Source organism: Panthera leo, chromosome A3 (assembly GCF_018350215.1).
Source record: "Panthera leo isolate Ple1 chromosome A3, P.leo_Ple1_pat1.1, whole genome shotgun sequence".
Lineage (NCBI taxonomy): Eukaryota > Metazoa > Chordata > Mammalia > Carnivora > Felidae > Panthera > Panthera leo.
In genome coordinates, this window is record NC_056681.1 from 109253879 (window position 1) to 109275674 (window position 21796).

Here is a 21796-nt window from a genome sequence, read left to right on the forward strand (position 1 = left end):
CCTGTCTCAAGACCTCATGCTCCTTAAGACTCCACCAACATCTGCAGAGTAGACGGTGACCCTGCTGGCTGAGGCAGGACCCCCTCAGCCCAGTTTTTCTTCCATGCCAGGATAGGTGGAACATCCCCAGATAGAAAAACAAAAACAAAAAACAAAAACAAACCCACCCAATACATCTTTGTCAACAAATGCCTAAAATACAATAACGAGCATGTCCCGGACATTATTGCTTGCCCAGATGAGCTATTGGACCCATTTGGAATCCTATGTGGGTATTTAGGTAGTGAGAGAAAGTTTGGAGACAAGGGGGAAAGGAACAAAGAATGGATTGACTGATGATTGTATCCTAGACTCTGAGCTCAAGGCGTGACTATTTGCCTACTGAACATGTACATAATTGCATTGGTGTGGGGAGATTTTTGTCCACTCTTAATTATTTTGAATACATGAGAAGGTTTACTTTTAAGAACAATTCACAGTAACATATATAGCCATTTGTGGACATTCTTCCTAAAGATAAGTGTTTTGTTATCTTTCATTTTACTCCTTATGCAAAACTCATTTATGATTCTGACAGTGTGCCTACAGAATTAATATTCAAAAAAACCTGTTTGATTTGTGTTACTTTTTATTTTAACTGGGGTTCATTTTAAATGGATTGAGAAGAAACTTATGATGCTTTGTCAGCTTCCAAGCTAACCATGACATTGATGGACACGAGACAGATGCAGGGTCTGTTACCAACACTTGCTTGCCAGGTCCCATGTGGTTGAATTCAGAGCGATGTTGCACAAAAGAAATGGTTTTGATTAAATCCTAGGGCTAAAAGAAGTTAAAAAAAAAAAAAAGAATTATCAAACCAATCCACAGCCATCTGCATGTGCCATGAGATCTCAATAGGGTAAGAGATAGGAGCATTGAGAAAATAAAACATGTTGGTTTTAACGTGGGAGTATCTTTCTTCCCTGTTTTATACCTGAGCTAATAGGCTGATGGCTAAATAGTAGAGTATTTAGAACTGGAAAATTATCAGTGGACTATAAAGATATCTCTGCATTCTGTAATCTACTCTGGAGAGACCTTCTAACAGAGGGCACACGCTGCTCAAATAAGGGATGAACACAATGGAAAGAGCCAAAATAAAGCTCACGTACTGAATACCCACGCGTTGGTGAGCTAAACAAACTGAAACGAGTTTTTGGTAATTTACAATAAGAGTGTCTCTTTTGATAAACCGTTTTCGGATGGCAACTTTTCACATCTGCTTTACTAGATGCTTCATCATGTACTGTTTCCTGTGCGCAAAGAACACCTCCATGTAGTTGCTTTGGGACTCAAGGGGCAGCGCTCTGTTTACAGAGAGCTGGTGCTGAGGGACCGCCTCCCCTTCTTTTACTAATTAACATTCTTGACATTTGACTTGACAATAGTATTAGAGAGGCCTAACACACAACTTTTGTAAACACAAATAATCTTCTCGGTGGGAGTTACTGCTGAGTCAATACTGTTTCCGGATATAGTTTGATTTGTCAGTTACAAGTTTCTAAGGTTTCTGTTGTTTTCTAGTTGCTTCAGAACCCACCAGGGACTTCTTCTACAATGAACCTGGTACGGAATTACTCAGCTTTAAAAAAAAAAAAAAATAGCTGCCTCGTGAAACAATCAGAATGTGTTGGAGTTGTTTATTTATACATTTAAAAGTGTGTTTTGCATGTGGTGTATGATATGGATGTCATTTGGTCATGGCACCAAAATGGGTGTAAAGAATAGTATAAATACACGAATATATATAATATGTATACTATATAGAGACCATATACATACACATACATATTTGTATCTGTATATAATATATCCATGTGTGTGTGTGTGTGTGTGTGTGATGTGTAGACACTGCTCCTCTTCTAAGGAAAGTGCTATTTCAACCTGTACCAAACGGTGTTTTCCTTGGTGCATCGCCAAAGGAGACTACACCCCTTCTGATGTCTATTCTGTATTTGTCATGTTCTGCTACCTCCGAGAGGTAACGTAGTGTTTGACTTCTTTCCTTATTCCTCCGATTAAAGTAACATGCAATCTTTGAAATTAGGCTGGAAATATATTAATAATTACTTTAAAAGTGTCATGAATATACAAACTTCTGCTGGTACGGAATGTACAATCGATTTGGTCCTGGACAGACCAAACATTTACCAATATATTAATAACACCAGATATAATAGGTTGCAGACATTAAACATTTACCTCGACAAACTTCTTTCTCTGAATATCCTGCATATCTAAAACTATTCATTGGAGCCATCATACACCTAATAGCAATGTTTACTTACTATCTGCATTAGTTATTAGCTATTTTTACCTGTGTCTCCATTTATTTCACTGAGGAAAAGTTTTATATTTCAAAAGTAAGATCAAAATCCAACTTTCTCTTGACATTGTTTAATACATCTTTGTGCTCTTTTCTAGCTACATTTTGAAACAATTTTAGACTTAGGAAAGTTCCCTTTGCCCTTCACTCAACTTCCCCTATGGTAGCCTCTTACACAACCACAACACAATGAATGGAAGGATGAACATCAAGGCAATACTAATAACTAGACATGGGAGGCGGTTAAAGAGTATCCGAACACCAATTACGTGTTTTTGGATAGTTTCCCCACCAATGTCCATTTTCTGGTCCAGGAGCCAATCCAGGATCCACATTGTTCTTACAGCCTTTCAATATGCCCCTGTCCTTCTGTGAGCACTTCCTTATTACCTGTCAAGCTCTTTTTTGTTTTAATGTTTATTTACTTATTGAGAGAGAGAGAGAGAGAGAGAGAGAGAGAGAGAGAGAGAGAACCCTAAGCAGGCTCAGTGCTGTCAGCCAGAGCCAGACACGGGGCTCGAACACATGTTCCACGAGATCATAACTCAGCCAAAGTCAGACACTTAACCAACTGAGCCATCCAGGCATCTTAAAGCTATTTTTAATAAAAACCATTAAACATAATTCCACTTGAATTTAATAGAAGAAAAAGAAACTAAAATATAATTAGATGTGCTGAATTTCAGGTAAACATTTCTTTATAAGACTATGTCCTAAATTATCTCTCCAAAGGCAAGAAAAAGATTATGAAATACATTCAGATATTTATCAGTTAGGATTTGGTGCCTAATGAACCACTCTAAAGCTTTGTGGCTGAAAACAAACACCATTTCTCATTGCACACAGCTCTACAGGTCCGGGTTGGGGTGGTGGGGGTTGGAGGGGGAAGTGCAGTTCTGTAGCTCTGGATTGGCTGATCTTGGGTGAATTGCCTTGGGTGAAAAGCATCTATGGTTAGGACATGCGTCTGGGTCTGGAGCCTGGCTGCCCTGGGATCCCCACATCACATATGTGGTAAGAGTTGGTTATCTCTCAGCAGGGGCAAAGGGGGTGGCCTGATCATGTGATCTCTCATCCCGGGGCAGGATCAGGATAGCCCAGGCTGGCTCACATAATGGTAACAGAGTTGCAAGAAAGAGACTGGAAGTACACAAGGCCTCTTGGAACAGGCTCAGAGCTGACACAGTCTGCTCTTGGTCAAAGCCAGGCACCGGACCAGCCCAGAATCAAGGCTGCTTATTCTATTCTTCTTCTTCTTTTTTTTTTTTTTCTTTTTTAAATGTTTATTCATTTTTTTGAGAGACGGAGAGAGACAGGGCGTGAGTGGGGGAGGGGCAGAGAGAGAAAGAGAGAGAGAGAGAGAGAGGAGACAGAAGCCGAAGCAGGCTCCAGGCTCTGAGCTGTCAGCACAAAGCCCGATGCAGGGCTCGAACCCGTGACCTGAATCGAAGGCAGATGCTTAACCGACTGAGCCACCAAGGCACCCCTGCTTATCCTATTTTCCTTATGTACTGATGTTGGTCATTCAAATACAGAGTGCTCATGACAGCATTATGCTTTCGGATTCTAAGCATTCAGCAGATTTAAGCATTTATTTGGGAATTATTTTTCCTACTATATTTTTGAACGTATTTCCTATTTTATTTGTTCATTTTTTTCTTTGCAAACACCAGTTATGTATTTTTGGATACACTTTAACTGTCACTCATGTCTATCCTCTTCCTTATAACCTCTTTTTGCTACTATTATATACACCTAGAATGTCCCTTTAGAAATTTGCAGGCCTAAAAGTGTCACGTTATTAATCCAGGTTTTAGATAAAATGCCACATGGTTAGAGAGACCTCTCCTAGTCACCCAATCTAAAGAAGACCTTACCTTTTCATCTCCTATCACATAGTCTTGTTTTACTTTTTTTACTAGGACTACATATATTTATTCTATGTATTTTATTTTTTCTACCCCCTCCCCCACCATCCTAGATTATAAACTCTATGAAGGCAGAGATGCTTCTAATCTTAAACCCCGCTAAAACTCCAGCATTCAGCAGCGCTCCTGGCATATAGGGGGTATTCAGTAATTGGTTGTTGAATGAATGAATGAAAGTCCTGTCTGTTTTAAGGTAAATTTTTTTAATGTTTATTTATTTTTGAGAGAGACAGAGCGTGAGTGGTGGGGGGCAGAGAGAGAGGGGGCCACAGAATCTGAAGCAGGCTCCAGGCTCTGAGCTGTCAGCACAGAACCTGACGCAGGACTCGAACTCATGAACTGTGAGATCATGACCTGAGCTGAAGTCGGACGCTCAACCAACTGAGTCACCCAGGCAGCCCTGCTTTAAGGTAAATTTATTCTAATTTTGTTGCATATAGTATAGCCTTCTTCTCTGTAATATTTTTCATTTACATTTATCTCCTATAATGTCCTTGAGATCATAGAGAAAACTCTTTGTCTGAACTCTTTCTCTGTTTCCTTGGAAAATTTCTCCTGTTGTTATTTATTTTCCTTTGTCTTACTTTTTTGTTGTTGTTAAAGTAAACTCTACACCCAAGGTGGGGTTCAAACTCAAGAGTCGTGCACTCCACCGACTGAGCCAGCCAGGCGCCCCCTTCCTTACATTATTTTTTTCTTTATTTTCTCTCTCATTTCAAAGCAGACCTGTGTGGGTGATTCTTTCTGATCATGGTTCATCTCCTATACTTGCTGAAAGGTAGTCCGTAGAGGCAGGGAAGCAATGTTGGTAAGCTCGAACATACTGCTTCCTGTAGTCTCTCACCAAACCTATTACTTTCCTTAACCTGTGAATGTGCACCATCGTGCAGTTTTCATCATTTAAGAGATTGGCAATTTGCAAAATGCCGTGTTCCTCCGATGTCTACATCTCACCTCACTTCCGGTCGTCTCCACAGTGAAGAGAGTAAGTAGCGGATGAGAATTGTGTCACCCCGGTTTCTCCTTCATTTTCATCGGCCATGTGCTGTGGTGTCAAAGTCGGTCTCTACGGGGAGAGTCTTCTCCTGCAGTGAGTGGCCCTCTGTGCCCCTAGATCTTACACCACTTGAAGAATCCTTGTGGGGCTCCTGGGTGGCTCAGTCGTTGAGCCTCTGACTCTTGATTTCGGCTCAGGCCATGATCCCAGGGTCTGCACTGAGTGTGGAGCCTGCTTAGGATTCTCTCTCTTTCTCCCTCTGCCCCTCCCTCCCACCCCCCTGCTCTCTCTTTAAAAAAAAAAAAAAAAAAAAAAAAAAAAAGAGTCCTTGCCTGCATTTCAGGGTAACCTCTGTTGCTTTGGGGGAAATGGCCATCTTGCCTAAGGTCTGAGGATATGTTGTTAGTTCCCAGTGTTCTTCCTCATTTTGGTCCAGATTTCACAGCATTTGGCAGATTTGCTACATTGTTTGTGGTTCAAGAATGTAGTCGCATCCGTATTTTACTGGCAACTAAAATGTGCCTCCATTTTCTGTTCTTTTTGAGATTTTTGAGGAAGAGAGGGGGAGAATTAACATCTGTACACCACGATCTTTAACCAAAACTCGCTTTGTACTCTGAATTGCATTCAGTAAATGTGTGTTACGCAGTGTGGGAGAGGCCTTTCACCTACCAGGCTTGGGACCGAGATCTGAATTCTCACAAGGTTTATCTAAAATTTTATGGCACAATCTTGCCCCCGCTCCATGTCCTTTCTTCTCCATCCATTTTGCTCTGCTTTTCTGTACCTCCAAATCTCTAGAGGTTTTTGGTTATTTTTGGCCTCCTGGTGCAGCTCAATGTGCTCTCTTCCTCCTTTGACAGCGATTTTCTTTGTCGTTTTTGTGGCGAGAGCTTTCCCGGGCCCTCATCTCCCTAACTTCTCCAACTTAATCCCCAGGGTTGCCTGACCTCAAAGGAGTAGTGAGTTGATAACAACCACCCTCTCCCGCCCCCATCACTGCCTCTGCTTATCTGCATTTACTTTATCCAAGCAATGTTGCCAAAGCTGGTGTGTGTATTATCCCAGGTAATCCTTCCAAAAACCCTGCAAAGTTAATATGATAACCTGCAATTTAAACATAAGGATGTGAACGGGATTTTTTTTTCCCCCTAAAACTGACTCCAGATTTATACTCAGAGATGTCACTGTGTGTGTTCAGGAAAATACTTTGAAAGATGGTTTTGGGGGTGATTGGGCTCTCAGGGTGTCAGAAGAGGTTGGAAAGGAGAAATTGTTGCTTTGCTGCAGGAAGGAAAAGGGGGAAAAGAAAGGAAAGGAGGGGAAAGAAGTTAGAGGCCAGACCTGAAAAAGAGCCAGTAAACTCCCAGGACTGCCCCCGCTGAGGTGTTAGAATGCCATTCCTGTACAAGGTGGCTGTGCCCCCTCCTGGATCTCTCCCATCCCCCAATCTTCCACCCATCCGCTGTGCACCCAATTGCTCGGACGGGGGTAGGGGGTGGTTTCTACAGTTCTTACAGAAAGGTCTTCTTGGCCGACGCCTCAAAAGTCAAACGTGCACACCACAGACCAGGGGCTGGGACACAGAAGGGGCATGAGCACAGAGCCCCTCCGCAAAGGGAACATCTTTGAGCAGGAAGGTTTGGACTTTTTTTTTTTTTTTTTTTTTTTTTTAGCCACAGGATTGTGGTGGTTGTGGTTGTAGAGATAGGCAGATGCCTTGAGCCAATTTTTCCTCTGTCTTAAGAGAGAAAGAGGCCACAGGGTTTTTATGACATCTGGGCTTTACGTCCATACGAAAAACGAGGCTCAGAGAAAGCAAACAACGTGCCTCAGGACACTCGAAATATGGAGGGCCTCTTGTTATTTAACAAACCTGCCCAGTTCTTTCCTGCTCAGGATGTTTCAGGGCAATGTTTTCCCCCAAGTCTGTGCCTTGCCAGAACACTCCCCAATCACTCCCAAATCACTCCCCCAGAGATGTTTTCCTCTACTTCCTATGAGGTACCCCCCTGCCCACGCTCCGTCTCTCGCTCCTTATCATGCTTCATTTTTCTGAAGAATCGCAGATAGCCCCACCAGGGGCAATGTTACAAATGTAATTTTTAGGCTAGCTTCTCTAATAGGATAGAAGCTTCTGGAGGATAGAGATTTTTGTCTTTCAGTCACCACTGTGTCCAAAATGCCGAGTATAGAGAGCTTAGCATTTAGATGGTGCTCAATAAAGATGGGTGCTCAATACACTCAATAAACGTTCACAGGGTGCCTCCTCCATGTAGGGATGGTCTCCTGTCTTTCTCATTTCCAACTGATCAAATGCAACCCAGTCCACTCATTTCAAAGCCAGTCACAGAGACACTGTACTTTCTTCAGAACTGAGCCAAACAATGCATTAGGCCTAGTCTCACAAGTAGCTGCCTCTATTTATTGACTTACTTTGAAGGGAACTTCAAGGAGCTTTGGTGGGGAGCCATTACTACATTAGTCAGATATGAATCTGCTGTTGTATTCTCTCCTCCACACGTGAAGCCATAAGTCTACAGGGCCGGAGACACTCGAGCCCCATGGCTTAAATTTTATGCAACTTTCTCTGGAACAATCATATGCCCATTTCTCAACTCCTCATGTCTGCTGTCTGGGCTACAGGTCAGCCAACAGTGGGTGGAAGGTACCAGGCCATCCTTGCAAAAGACTTCTCCATCCTTTGGCCGAGGGAGAAGGATGTCCAAAGGGGAAGGACGCTTCATTTCATTCCATGTTTTCCCTCACATATTTCTCACGTGATGCTAGCTACGCAGATGAAGCGGGCTACAAACGCTTCGGCCACGAGCTCCAGCCACACCAACTTTGAAGAGCTACAGTAATAATACCTGGGTCTTTCTTTGCTCACCTTGAGACCATGCGGCATTCTTGAACCTCTCATTTCATTGTCTTGGTGAGATCATCTACCCATCAGCAGGATAAATCATTGGTAAGATGTTGGAATGTCACATGCCCAGAAAATTCCTAGGAAGAATATGGCCATAAAAATAAAATCACACTGTTGGGGAAGAAAAAACAACAAGCAACAACAACAGAGACAAAAACATAAATTAATGCAATAAAACACATCTATTGGGAATGACTGGGGCAGGGCAGAGGGCTCTTTCTACATGCCGAACTGAAATGTTCTATTAAGGTTTAAGAAATCATGTTTACAGCAGATATAAATTAAATTAACTGTGAGTCCATAAAAGAGGACAGCTGTTCTCCATCTCCAGTGATGATAGAACAAGAGGAAAGGCTGGTCAGAGGTAAGGAAGACTTTCTTCCTGGCGGTGGGACCTATAACAACATTAAGGGGATAATGTGGGGACACAAGAGTGCTGTGAAGCTGTCGCCTCTGACACACATTGGGAGGGCACAGATCACATGAATTTTACATGTGCCTTGATGTCCTTTGCCCTTGACCAAGATTTCATAATAGCCCCCGATTTCTCTGTACATTCAGCTCTTCCACCGTAAATAAATGGGACTCCTTACACGGAAGCTCCAAGAATGCAAATGCACATCTCAAAGTGAAAACGATCATCTTGTCCTGGCTGCAATAGCGTGGCTCAAGGCTAGGTTGCTGAGTGACTGAAGGGATCTCTGATCCCGCAGGCTTCAAGACCATGCTCAACGGCTGAGTTCACCAGACACACATAATGCCTGGGTCATTCCTATCTCTACTTGCTGGCCTGGTGCCTTCCCTAACATGCTGCATCTGTGACGGGGATCCCACGTGTCTGCCTTGCCTACCAAGCTGCACCTTCACCTCTTGCCCCCACTCCACAGGGCTCTGGAAGCAGCAAATGGAAATGCAGATAAGGAGGAAGAAAAGTATGTGATATCTGGGAATTGTGGCAGGAATCCAGGAATGTCCTAGGGACCATATTGAATTCTGCTTTTCTGATGAGGTTTGATTCATATGAATGAACTACTTTAGGTTTTGGTCAACTCCAGTGTATTATACTGGACAATGTTCCGGAGATAATAATTTCTTAAAGTTACAAAGGCATCTTCAACTTACAAAGTTGTCTGGAGGGATTTTATGTTTGCTTTATTTTTGACTTGGTAGGTTGTTTTATTTATTTTATTTTATTTTATTTTATTTTATTTTATTTTTGTTGTTGTTGAATGCTTTTAATATAGTGGTTTTTAGATTAAGTGTGTGCATGTGTGTGTGTGTGTGTGTGCAGTAATATATAAAAAGGATTATATACCATGACCAAGTGGAATTTATCCCAGGAATGTGAGGGTGATTCAACATACAAAAAATAATTTATGTCATATGCTATATCAATATAATAAAAGACAAAAACCACGTGATTATCTCAACAGATTCAGAAAAAGTATTTGGCAAAATCTAATATCCCTTCATGATAAAACAAAACAAACAAATTAGGAATAGAATGGAAATTCCTCGGCCTGATAAGGGAATCTCCAAAGCAAACAAACCCACAGCAAATATCACAGTAATGGTGAAAGACCAAAAAGCTTTCTCCCTAAGATCAAGCAGAAGACAAGGATATCTACTCTGACCACTTCTATCTTGTATTGGAAGTTCTAGCCAGGGCAATTAGGCAATAAATAAATAAATAAATAAATAAATAAATAAATAACATCCAAATTGTGAAAGATGAAGCGAAATTATCTCCATTCACAGATGGCACCATCTTCTATATGGACAATCCATACATACAAATAATCTAGCAAAAGTAATAAATGAGTTTAGCAAAACTTTAGGATGCAAAATCAATAACAAAAGTCAACTGCATTTCTCTATACTAGCAATGAATAATTCATAAGTTAAACACACATTCCATTTAAACTGGCATAAAAAGAAGGAAATACTTAGGCATACGTTTAATAAAAGTGGGGCAACACTCATACACTGAAAACTACAAAACGTTGTTGAAAGAAATGAACAAAGACCAGAATGGACGGAAAGACATTCCAAGTTCATGAATTGGGAGGCTCAATATCATTAAAACAAATAATTCCAAAGGAGGTCTACAGATTCAATCCTATCAAAATCCCAGCTGCCTTTTTTCCTTTTTTGCAGAAATTGATAAATGGATCCTCATACGCATACAGAAATGCAGACAACCCAGAATAAACAAAACAGTCTTGACTAAAGAAGAACAAAATTTGTGGAATCACCCTTCTTACTTTGAAAATTACTATACAGCTACAGCAGCTAAGACAGTGCAGTTCTGGAGTCAGGGTGTACATAGAGATCACGGGAATAGAAAAGAGATCCCAGAAATAAATCCTTGCATTTATGGTCAATTGGGATTTCAACAAGTGTATCTGTCAGGTTTTTTTCAGAAAAATGGAACCAATAGAATATATGTACGTGTGAATTAAGAGATTTATTTTTGGGGGACACCTGGGTGGCTCAGTCAGCTAAGCATCTGACTTCAGCTCAGGTCATGATCTCACAATACGTGAATTTGAGCCTCACATCAGTCTCTCTGCTGTCAGCACAGAGCCCACTTGGGATCCTCTGTCCCTCTCTCTCTCTGCCCCTCCCTCACTCTCTTTCTCTCTCTCAAAAATAAATGCACATCTAAGAAGCAACTGGTTACCAAAACTCTTTAAAAAGAGAGAGAGAGATTTATTTTTGAGGAATTGACTCATGTAATGTGGGAACTGGCAAGTCTAAAATCTGTAGGGCATGCTGGCAGGCTGGAAACTCAGGTGAGTTGATATTACTGTCTTAAGTCTGAAATCTGTAGGGCAGGCCCAAAGGCTGAAAACACAGGCAAGATTTCTGTGTTGTTGTCTTGAGGTAGAATTCTTTCTTCTCCGGGAAACCTCTGTTTTCACTCTAACGGTCTTCTACTGATTGGATGAGTCCCACCCACATTATCAAAGGTAAGATCTTGTCAACTTAAAATCAACTGACTGTGTATGTTAATCACATCTACAAAATACATCCACGGCAATGTCTAGACTAGTGTTTGAAGGAATGATTGGACACCACAGCTAAGCCAAACTGACACATAAATTTAACCATCACAAGAAGGGTGCCAAGACAATTCAATAGGGAAAAGATAATCTCTTCAACAAATGGTGCTGGGGCAACTGGACACCTACACGAGAAAGTATCAAGTTGGACCTCTTCCTCATATCATATACAAAGTTTAATTCAAAATGGATCTGAGATTTAAATGTAAGAGCTGAAACCATAAAATTCTTAGAAGAAAGCACAGGAGTACTTTGTGAATTTGAATTAGAGAACAGTTGGTTAGATATGACACCAAAGGCACAAGTGACAAAGAAAAAATTAATTGGACTTCACTAAAATAAAAACTTTGTGCTTCAAAGGACACCATCAAAAAAAAAATGAAAAAGGCAACCCACAGACTGGGAGAAAATACTTGCAAGTGTAAATGTCCCAGGTAACTGACAAAGGACTCGTATCTAGAATATATAAAGAACACTTATAGCTCAATAACGCAATGACAAATAACCCAATATAAAAATAGGCAAAGGAGTTGAATAGGTATTTCTCCAAAGAAGAGAATACAATTGGCTGAGAGCAATGCCTCTCACATTTACAAGTTATCCTTTTTTATATCCATTTACCAGGTTACAATTCCCAAAATTTCTTTTTTTTTTTTTTAAGTTTATTCATCCACTGTGAGGGAGAGAGAGAGCACAAGCAAGGGAAGGGCAGAGAGAGAGGAAGAGAGAGAATCCCAAACAGGCTCTGAACAGTGTGGAGGCCAAGGTGGGGCTCGAACCCACGAACCGTGAGATAGTGACCCGAGCAGAAGTCAAGAGTCAGATGTTCAACTGACTGAGCTACCCAGGAACCCCGACAATTCCCCAAACTTATCTTTAAATGTTGGGAGGGGCAAGGCCCGGGCTCCATGATGTACTGATGAGTTAATCACTCATCCATTCTCTCAACAGATACTTCTTGAGCACCTACTATGATTGTCAAGGTCCTCAGAGGAATCCATGTGTGTAGTTTAGAAGCTCAGGTAGGGAAGACTAAAGCACTGTCCCTACCCTCAAGGAATCCACAGAGTTGCCCTTTACACAAATACCAGGAGATGTGGTAATTTTCCAGCTCTGGAAAACAATCCCTATAGCTGTGTTCTGTCCCTGTTGGGTTTTCTGACCTCTGTAAACTATAACATTTCTGAAGGCTACTCTGTACACTGTTAACATTTCTGAAGGCTATTTCCTAGTGCTGCCTGCTGTATCTTTTTGTTTCTTTTCCTTCCTGAAACTAAATTCTTCCTGGGTTCTGGATTCTCAGATGGATTGCAGATGGCTGCGTATATGTCACTGATTTCATTTTAGGAGCATTTGTATTGCTTTCTGCCATTTTTAGTCATTTTGTTTTTAACATGAATAAAACAACTCCACCTGCTTCTTTCATAAGAGGGGTGTGGAAGCGTCAGAGGATCCTACTGGCGCTGAGCAGAAATGGTGGATTGCTGACCAGGGGTTCACAATTCTCTCTGCAGGGCCAGCCACGAGTCCCTAAAGACTTTCAGGTGACCTTGCAGTTCACTTAGTTACTGTGCACCTTCTGTTGATAGAGAAGAAATTACCTGGATGTTGCTGGAATTACCTGGATAATGGCTGTGTTATTGAATATTTTTAGACTTGTGTCATTGTAAATCAATTAAATATCAACTTAGGTCTGGGGGCACCTGGGTGGCTCACTCGGTTAAGCATTCGACTCTCGATTTCTGCTCAGGTCATTATCTTGCGGTTTGTGGTTTCGAGCCTCTCTCTCTCGCGCGCGCGCGCGCGCAAAATAAAATATTTTTTAAAGAATATCATCATAGGTCTGGAATTGATCTCTGGTTTGTTAATTTGTTCTTTTGTGCTTCCTTTTTTTCTTTCAATAAATGCTGTAGTAAATCCAGTCTGGACCATACTTCTTGCTGGCACTGGAGAAGCAAACATATACATGAAACACAATCTCTGTCTCACTGGAAGAAGAAAAAGAAGAAGAGGAGGTCCGATGACTTCATATGAATTAACTCAATTAATCCTCACAGCAATCCTACAAGGTAGGCGAATTTTTATCCCCATTTTACAGATGAAACAACCAAGATTAAGTTCTTTGCCCAAGATCATGTCATTGCTAAGTACTTAATGGCTCTGGGGTCCATGAACTGTATCACTGTGTTAGGTTTCCTCTCTGAAAACACAGTGTTCTGTACCACAGATTCTAAAAAGCATATAAGGGGCGCCTGGGTGGCGCAGTTGGTTGGGCATCCGACTTCAGCCAGGTCACGATCTCGCGGTCCGTGAGTTCGAGCCCCGCGTCAGGCTCTGGGCTGATGGCTCGGAGCCTGGAGCCTGCTTCCGATTCTGTGTCTCCCTCTCTCTCTGCCCCTCCCCCGTTCATGCTCTGTCTCTCTCTGTCCCAAAAATAAATAAAAAACGTTGAAAAAAAAATTTTAAAAATAAATAAATAAATAAATAAAAAAGCATATAAAATGAACTGTTTTGTTCATTTCTTCCACAAATACTTACTGAGCTCTAACTATGTTCTAGGCAGTAGACTAGCCTAGGGGGGATAAAAGGTAGCAAGAAAGACATGTGGTTCTATCCTTGAGAAGCTGACGGTCTCAAAGCAAATAAATCCAAGGACGCCAACCAATTCAAACGTTATGAACCAATTCAGTTCCTCCAACCTGGGATGGAGGGAAACAGCAGGGGAATTTTCTCTAGATGTGGTGGACAGGAAGTTCTGCCTGACACGTTAGCTAAGACCTGAAGGAAGAGATGGAGCTGAGCTGAAGGCAAGAGCATCTGGGATGGGGAATGGGTGGTTTTGAGCCACTGAAAGCAGAGAGAAGAACAGCGAGAGGTGAGTTGGAGAGGTGGGTATCCGGCCATGCGGGGCCTCAGGGGTGATTGTGAGTAGTTGTGATTTCATGCTGAAGGCAGCAGAGAGCCACGAAGAGCTTTAAGTGGGAGCGTAACGAATGGTGTGACCTGATCTCTTTTTAGAAAGCACTTCTGCTTCATGGGGATGGATTACAAGAAGCAGAGACCTTGTGGAGAGACCCAGTAAGAGACTCCTGTAACATTCCAGGTGGTAATGAGTTCACTCTGGAGGGGGCAGCGTAGATGAAAAGTAGGTGAATTTGAGATATGCTGTGCTGGTAGAATCAACAGACGTGATAATAAATTGGATACGGAAGAGTGGAAGGGGCTACAAGGGAACACGAAGAGTCAAGGTTGAGTCCTAAAGCTTTGGGGAGGACGGTGGTTCCATTTCCTGAGATAAGACAGTGTGTGCGTGTGTGCGTGCGTGCGTGTGTTGGGTGAGAGGGAGAGTTACAGAGAGATGCAGTCCAGTCTTGTGCTTCAGATCCATGATGTCATCACATCTCAGCCTCCTTCCATCCTCCTGCTTTGCCATCTAGTGTGTGGCTTGCATTCTCATGGTCCCAAGATGGCTGCAATCCTTCCAGCCCATATCCATGTTTGCAACAGGAAGATGGAAAAGGAAGCAAGCAACATGGAAGAAAGTAGTGACCCTTCTCTGAAAGAAAACTTTCCTTGAAATCCCCCACAGACTTCTGCTTATATCTCCTTGGCCAAAATTCTGTCCCAAGGCTAGCCTTTGTTGCAAGGGATGCTGGGAAATGCGGCTTTATAATGGAGTGAGGTAAGTCTCTGCCACAATCAGATTAGGGTGACAGGGAGAATGGATATTGGGTAGACAGCCAACAGTGTCTGATAGACCATCCTCTGCCTTAGTTAACCTGTGAATCTGAGTAGCCTGAAGGACAATATATTTTTTAATTTACTCAGGTCTCCATTCTTCATGAGTGAGCAAACTGCATCACAAGTGCTGGCAAACCCGGGGCTGTCCTATTTCTGATGATAAAGAATCTTCCATTTGTGAAAAGGAAAGACCAACCTTCTGTCATCGACCTCCTTGCCACCTCCCAAGAGCATCCCTCAGTACCAGAACTTCTCTCTTTTTCAAGTGACCGTGTCACGCAGAAGCATTGCCATCAGACTTGGTATTCTGCCACCAAGCTCATACCAAATATCCTGAGAGGTTGGCTTAGTCCAATTGAGTGCCACTTTTATCTTACAAACTGCCTCGTGATTCTTGGAAGGGAAGCAATACCAGATTTAGCTATGGGAGAGTCTCCTCATCAGGGTCCCCAGGGCAGTCTAGGTGACCCAGGCGTGTGAGCCAGCCATCGCCAGTATGTGTCTCTGGGATGCTGAAGCCTTTATTCTCTGTGCATTGTAGGGCTCCTCTACCTGAGCCGAGAAGAGAATTCCCCGGCAGAAAGCAGAGGCCTGTCTAGAAGCTGTGGCCCATTAGCCTTGTACAAAGATAGACTGTGCTCTGCTGGAATCTAATCTGGAAGCGTTTAATACATTTGCAGCACACGTGCCAGCTGCTTAGAAGGAGGGATGGTCAGTTTTTTCTCTAAAAGAGAAACTTCAAGCTGAATATAAATCAGCCTTCTCAATATGCCCATCATACCTGACACTGAAAAGAGTCTTCGGTGAGGGGAATTGTGGTCTCTGGGGAAGAACCTTGGCCAACAACGAAGAGAAAGAGAAGGAAGAGACCAAAAAAAAAAAGGAAGGAGAGGCTCTCATTGTGTTGAATCAGAAACCACTTTTTCTCTGGAAGAAATTCAGCAAGTGAGTGTCTTGTCAACTTACTCGAGTGAAAACAGGGGCAATTAAGACAGGACAAACCATCCCCAAACGCTCAAGTTTGGGATTCGTTGAACATCTCAAGCTATTTTCCAAATGTTTGGGGTTTGGCACAGTCCGGGCTCATGGTTGGGAAATTTTCCTGAAGATCTGTCTGAATGGCCCTATTTTTATTCCATCCCCTTGCAGTTAATATCCGGCTAACTCATTCGCTCCATGTTTTGTACTGGCTACACGTTGGATATCTTCAGACACTACACGCGTCTGTTCCCCTTCATGTGGTTCACCAAAATCTCGGGATATCTTCCTGCCATTTGTGTCTCTTTGTCCACCATCCTCGGGGATTGGGAGATGGTGGCAAGGACAGAAACGGGCCCACGTCACGTGCAGCGCTGCACAAGGATTCCAAAAATGTTTCTCAAAGCCTCAGGAGGTGCAAGAGCTGACTGCACAGTTTTGAAAAGATTGCATACGGAGAGGGATTGAATTTATTCTCTCTGGCCCCAGAGGGGTGGAACTAGGACCAGAGACATCTGTGGGCTCACTACAAGAAGGAACTTCTCATTTCAGAGCAGCCAGAAGGACAAAGAGCTGTGTTGTCTTCGGCAGAAGACGTGGGTCTCCATCTGAGGTTCGTAATGGTCCTCCATTAATTTTTGGAGACTGAAAAATGTATCAATAAAGGTATTCAACTATAGACAATGGTTGGATCGAACGACCTTAAAGTGCCTTTCTTTTTTTTTTTTTAACACAGTTTTAATGACTGCATGTTAATCTTTATTTATTTTTGAGAGAGAGAGACAGCGTGTGAGCAGGGGAGGAGCAGAGAGAGAGGGAGACACAGAATCTGAAGCAGGCTCCAGGCTCTGAGCTGTCAGCACAGAGCCCGACGCGGGGCTCAAACTCACAGACCACAAGATCATGACCTGAGCCGAAGTCGGGCACTCAACCGACTGAGCCACCCAGGCGCCCCTAAGGTGCCTTTCTTTGAGGGTTGGGCACTGTCTATGCAACACGCAGCAGAGTGCCTGGTATGTAAAAGGTTCTGAGTAATTACTTGTCGAAAGAACCAACGGGTAATTGGATGAAAACTGACACAGCTTGGACAGTTCCAAGCATTGCAACACCCTCAAGAAACTGGGGTAGGTAGTAAGGAAGCTCTGAAAGTATCAACCATGGCCATCCTGGTCTCTTCTCAGAGCCATTCTTTGCCGCCTCTGAGAGGCAATACCTAGAGTTTAAAGAAGACCACCTTCCAGACTCTACTTCCTTCTTCAGCAGTTCCCCAAGCCTCAGGGTGACATTGTTCTTGTGCTGCCACACCAAGTGGCCTCTGAACCTGCAGCTGAGAATGTGTGGGAAATGGGATGCTCTTAGCTTGATTATTAGAATATGACACCCATTTTCTTCATGTTTGCCCCTCTGTGATTAGCCAGATAATTAAGGAAAATCGTGCCATGTTACAGAGCCCTTTTGTGAGAGCTGTGGGATAGGAGTTAAACTCAGGCCACCCCTGTTCATTTATTCAACAACCACATGTGAAGGCCTGCTCATTGCCAGCCCTGTGTGCCCTGGAAAAGGAGGAGATGGCAGGTGTGGAGGGCACCACTGGGGAGGCAGCCTGTCAGGGCAAGTAAGGTGGCGCATCCCCCTCCCATCAGGTAGTTGAAACATAACAAGCCTTGACATTCCAGGAGGTAATAACTACGTATTCAGCTTTTGTAGCTCAAATCATCCTGGCTTTAGTGTCGAGTCCGAGGCAAAACAGAGAAATTCGAGAGCCAGATGCGTGAAGCGCAGGCAGAGGCACTTGCATTGATAAAGCATCTGTGTTTATCGGGATTAGCTAGCATTAAAATCTCAGTTAGTAGTCACTAAAATTCAACAGAGTGGGAATTTGTATACCCATTTTACAGGTGAGGAAACAGGAGTGGGAAAGCGAAATGGGTTGCCCAAAATCACACCGCAAATATTAGCAGAGTCAGGATGTAAGTTGTCATTATTGTTTGCCCTGGACGCAAGAAAGCACCTTTTGTTCCCTGAGGTTGTCACACATAGATAAGAAAAGTCAAGTCATGGAGTGAGGCTGAGTCAGCTGTATCCCAATGCATGCCAGCAGGAGCAGGAGAGGAAATACTGTCCGCAAAAGGAGCATTGTGGATCTGAGTTTGTGAACAATTACTTGTTTTTGGAGGTCTTAGCCCATTTCTAACCACTTCACAAAGCGGGTTCCCACCTCTTTATTTGGGTTTCTGAGACTCGACTAACTTTGTATGTGCAGCCAGTCTGTCATTCCCGCAAATACAACTTCACAGAATAAGAGTAATTCTTCACGGTCAGAAGATGATCTCCAGCCCAGATCCACTGCTTAAAAGCCACATGATGTTGGCCAGTGAACCTCACCTTTGAAGGTCAGTTTCCTCGAGTGTCAGATGAGGGTAGGCGTGACCTCAAAGAACGGGCACAGGACCAAAAAAGGAAAAGTGCATGAAGACATTTTGTCACATGGAAAATGCTAGTCAGATGAATATAGTTATAATTATTTTAGTTCTTCTCTATGGGAACCAAAACACCTTCGGTTTGAAATGGGGGGGGGGGGGAGGAATAAGAAAACCCCGAGTCAAATAGATTTAATAACCTTGTCTGAGTTAATTTAAAAAAAAACAGATAATTTTTTATATTATATTATGCAAAACTGGGAATTTCAAACTAGGTCTCGTGATTTCTAATTGAGCTTGAAGGCCGCTTCCTAAAATAAGAACTGGCTCCTTCATCCACTGGCTCCAGCTACATTATGCATCTCAAAACAATCAGCCCCTAGTTCCAGAAAGTAGAGAACAAAAAAAAAAAAAAATATCTATAGCAGCTTCCAGTTTTTCTTGGATTCTCTGTTTCTTTTTAAACATTTTTTAATGTTTATTCATTTTTGAGAGAGAGGGGGAGATAGAGTGTGAGTGGGGGTCGGGGGGGGGGGCGGGAGGTCAGAGAGAGGGAGACACAGAATCGGAAGCAGGCTCCACAGCTCGAGCTGTCAGCACAGAGCCCAATGCAGGGCTCGAACTCATGAACTGAGAGATCGTGACCTGAGCCAAAGTCGGATGCTTAACCAACTGAGCCACCCAGGCACCCCTTCTTGGATTATTTCTGCAGGATCTTGATATTTCTTTTATGAATACAGCTTCACATTTTTTTTAATTTTATTTTTTAAAATTTATTTATTTATTTTTCAATAGACAGAAAGCACAAGCCAGGGGAGGGGCAGAGGGAGAGAGAGAGAGAGAGAGAGAGAGAGAGAGAATCCTAAGCTGGTTCTGTGGCTCAAACCCACGAAAGGTGAGATTATGACCTGAGCTAAAATCAAGAGTCGGATGCTTACCTGACTGAGCCATGCAGGCGCCCAGAATATAGCTTCAGAATTACACAAAGCTTAATCCAGTGAGGGCTGCCACCACCCAGAAGTTGGGGCAGGGAGAGGAAAAAGAAAGCCAATGGTGACGCCAATCCCACACTCTCCTTTCTTTCCAATAAGTAATAAAGTATATGAGTGAGGGTCTCGGTTAATGAACTGGGATTTGCCGTGCATGGGGAAAACACAAAAGATCGGCCAGGGTAGGGCGATGCCTCTACCCCATGAGCACCCCTGGGGAGGAGAGAGGTGACCCGTGAGCACCGTAGCAGTTTCTGGGGCTCTGCAGAGGGCTATAAGGAAGTGACTTTTTTTTGTTTCTTGGTGTTTCACACAGATGGGGGCTGAGAAGTTAATCATGTCAACTCTCATCTGACAATGACCTAACAGTGGTTTGAGAGTAAATAAACAAATTCAACATGCTCCACCTGTTGATAGAGAAAACAGCAAATACGGTAACTATAATCTGCCTAATAGGTTTACACTAAATATTTTGTTTACATTAATTTATTTAAAAAACAAGGCAGCCAGTATACAAAATTTGAATCAATAATAATAATAAACTTGGGCCATCAGACTCAAAATATGTCCACTTGCTCTACAGTCATAAAACTACTGTTTATATTTAATTCATCTTTCTTTATCATGAAGGCACATTTGCAAGTATTTCGTAGATAGCGTTTTTGTTTGTTTGTTTGTTTGTTTTTTACTTTGCGACTCCAAAGCATTTTTGACCATAGTATTTTGTTTTCATAATTTACGTTAATACAGTGCCATACTTCAGAATTATTTAAGTTTGCTTTTCTGGGGGCCCCTATAATGCCCATTGTTTCTCCCTTCATGAAATGTTGTTGGCCGAATGAGTGACCATGTCCATGAACCCATCACGAATATCTTTTACGTCCACCGGGCTGTGACATAAGGTGGGAGGGTGCACAAGGAGAAACTCTGATTTGGGAGTCCACTTCCTGCTGCTAAGACCTGACAGCAGGGAAGATCGTCAGTGGTGCTGGGAAGTGTGGGAAGGAGAAGCAGAAAAGACTGAGATCAAGATACAGAAATCTCGTCGCTGCCTCCCAGCTGGAGTTTCCAGAGAAGAAGATTAGAAGCTTTGCAGCCCTCTGGAGAAGCTGCCAAGGCCAGGTCCACATGTCAGAGAAGGTGGGCAGTCGTAGCTAGAGGGCTTTGTTTCTGGGAGTTGAGAGGGAAGTTCTTTAGTTACCCACCGTTAGAGCTGAAGATCCTTCCCCTGGGCACCCTTGCCCCACAGCCTTTCACGTACTGCCCCTCTGGAGCTCCCGCCCATGGCCCTCCTCAAACTCTCCTCTCTCACCTCAAGCCTAATACAACTCCCCCCTGCTAATCCTTCATAAAGAATCATGCCCATCCGGGCTCCTAGCGACCCATGAGAATAACCGCAAAGGAGCATGAGGGTCAGGAAAAGTCAACTGGCTCAATCATAGCTCTTCCAGAGTCCCTTGTAGTGCTCTACCTGGCATGGACACATGCAGCATGGAGGAGAGTGAAGGGAAGGAGAAGACAGTGTCCACTTTTCAGTGTTCATTATCAACGATGATGGTGAGGAACACCAATTGAGACCCCCCCTTCTAATTTTTAACTCTTGCAGAGTACTCAAATGTCACCACCATCACCACCATCACCATCACTATCATCATCATAGTTCATGTTTGCTGAGTATTTATTACATGCTGTACAATATTTTAAGATCTTGTTACAAATCCTCATAACTCATAATACATCTGTATGGGAGATACTGTCATCCCCGTTTTACAGATGAGGAGAGGGACACGCTGAGCTCAGGTCGTTGGCCCAGCCGGTCAGTAGGACAGGCAGGACCCCAAATCCCAGGTAGTCTGACTCAAGAGTTCACAGCTCCAATGTTACATTTTACTGCTTTTCACAAAATACAAACTGATTGTGGATATCTGATTCTATTTTTGCATAAAGTTTTAAAACTTTTCTTTATTGTATGTAATACCCAGTAGAGCTAAGACTTTCTTATTATTGTTATTATTATTATCATTGTTTTAGCAATTTTAGATATGATACCAATCCCTCTTTGGAGCAAACTTTCTCTATTTGGAGGGAAATAACCAGAAAGGGCTCTTTGGTTACATAGATATAAAACGTGCTCATGTTTGCTTGGAGAAAAGTGAAGTTAGCATAAACCCGGACACAGAGGCTACCGCCCATCCTATTAAGTTCTGTTTTGTAATGTAAATGCAACGTGTTTTTAGGACGGCCATATCCTTACAGAATTAGAGAAGTTTTTTGGTTTCTTAATACAGACAGGAACTAACTGCATGGTTGGAACAGCCCACACAGTGTTGTTAAAGACTAGATAACCCAGAATTTGGAAGGCAGAGCTCACTCTCTGGGTA

General features: G+C 42.8%; 1 long non-coding RNA gene across 11 annotated transcripts; it reads left to right on the forward strand.

Annotated features, from left to right (window-relative positions):
* The first annotated feature begins 2907 nt into the window (after positions 1 to 2907).
* Positions 2908 to 19933, forward strand: LOC122216414. Of its 11 annotated transcripts, none has more exons than XR_006200883.1 (6): positions 2908 to 3382; positions 4350 to 4489; positions 13201 to 13356; positions 14024 to 14969; positions 15116 to 16619; positions 19732 to 19933. It is a non-coding gene; the product is annotated as an uncharacterized LOC122216414 (long non-coding RNA). The 11 variants fall into 11 exon arrangements; XR_006200891.1 differs by lacking the exon at positions 19732 to 19933 and having other exon boundaries at positions 15116 to 15973; positions 16178 to 16706; XR_006200893.1 differs by lacking the exon at positions 19732 to 19933 and having other exon boundaries at positions 14024 to 14365; positions 14725 to 14969; positions 15116 to 16706.
* The last annotated feature ends 1863 nt before the right edge of the window (positions 19934 to 21796 follow it).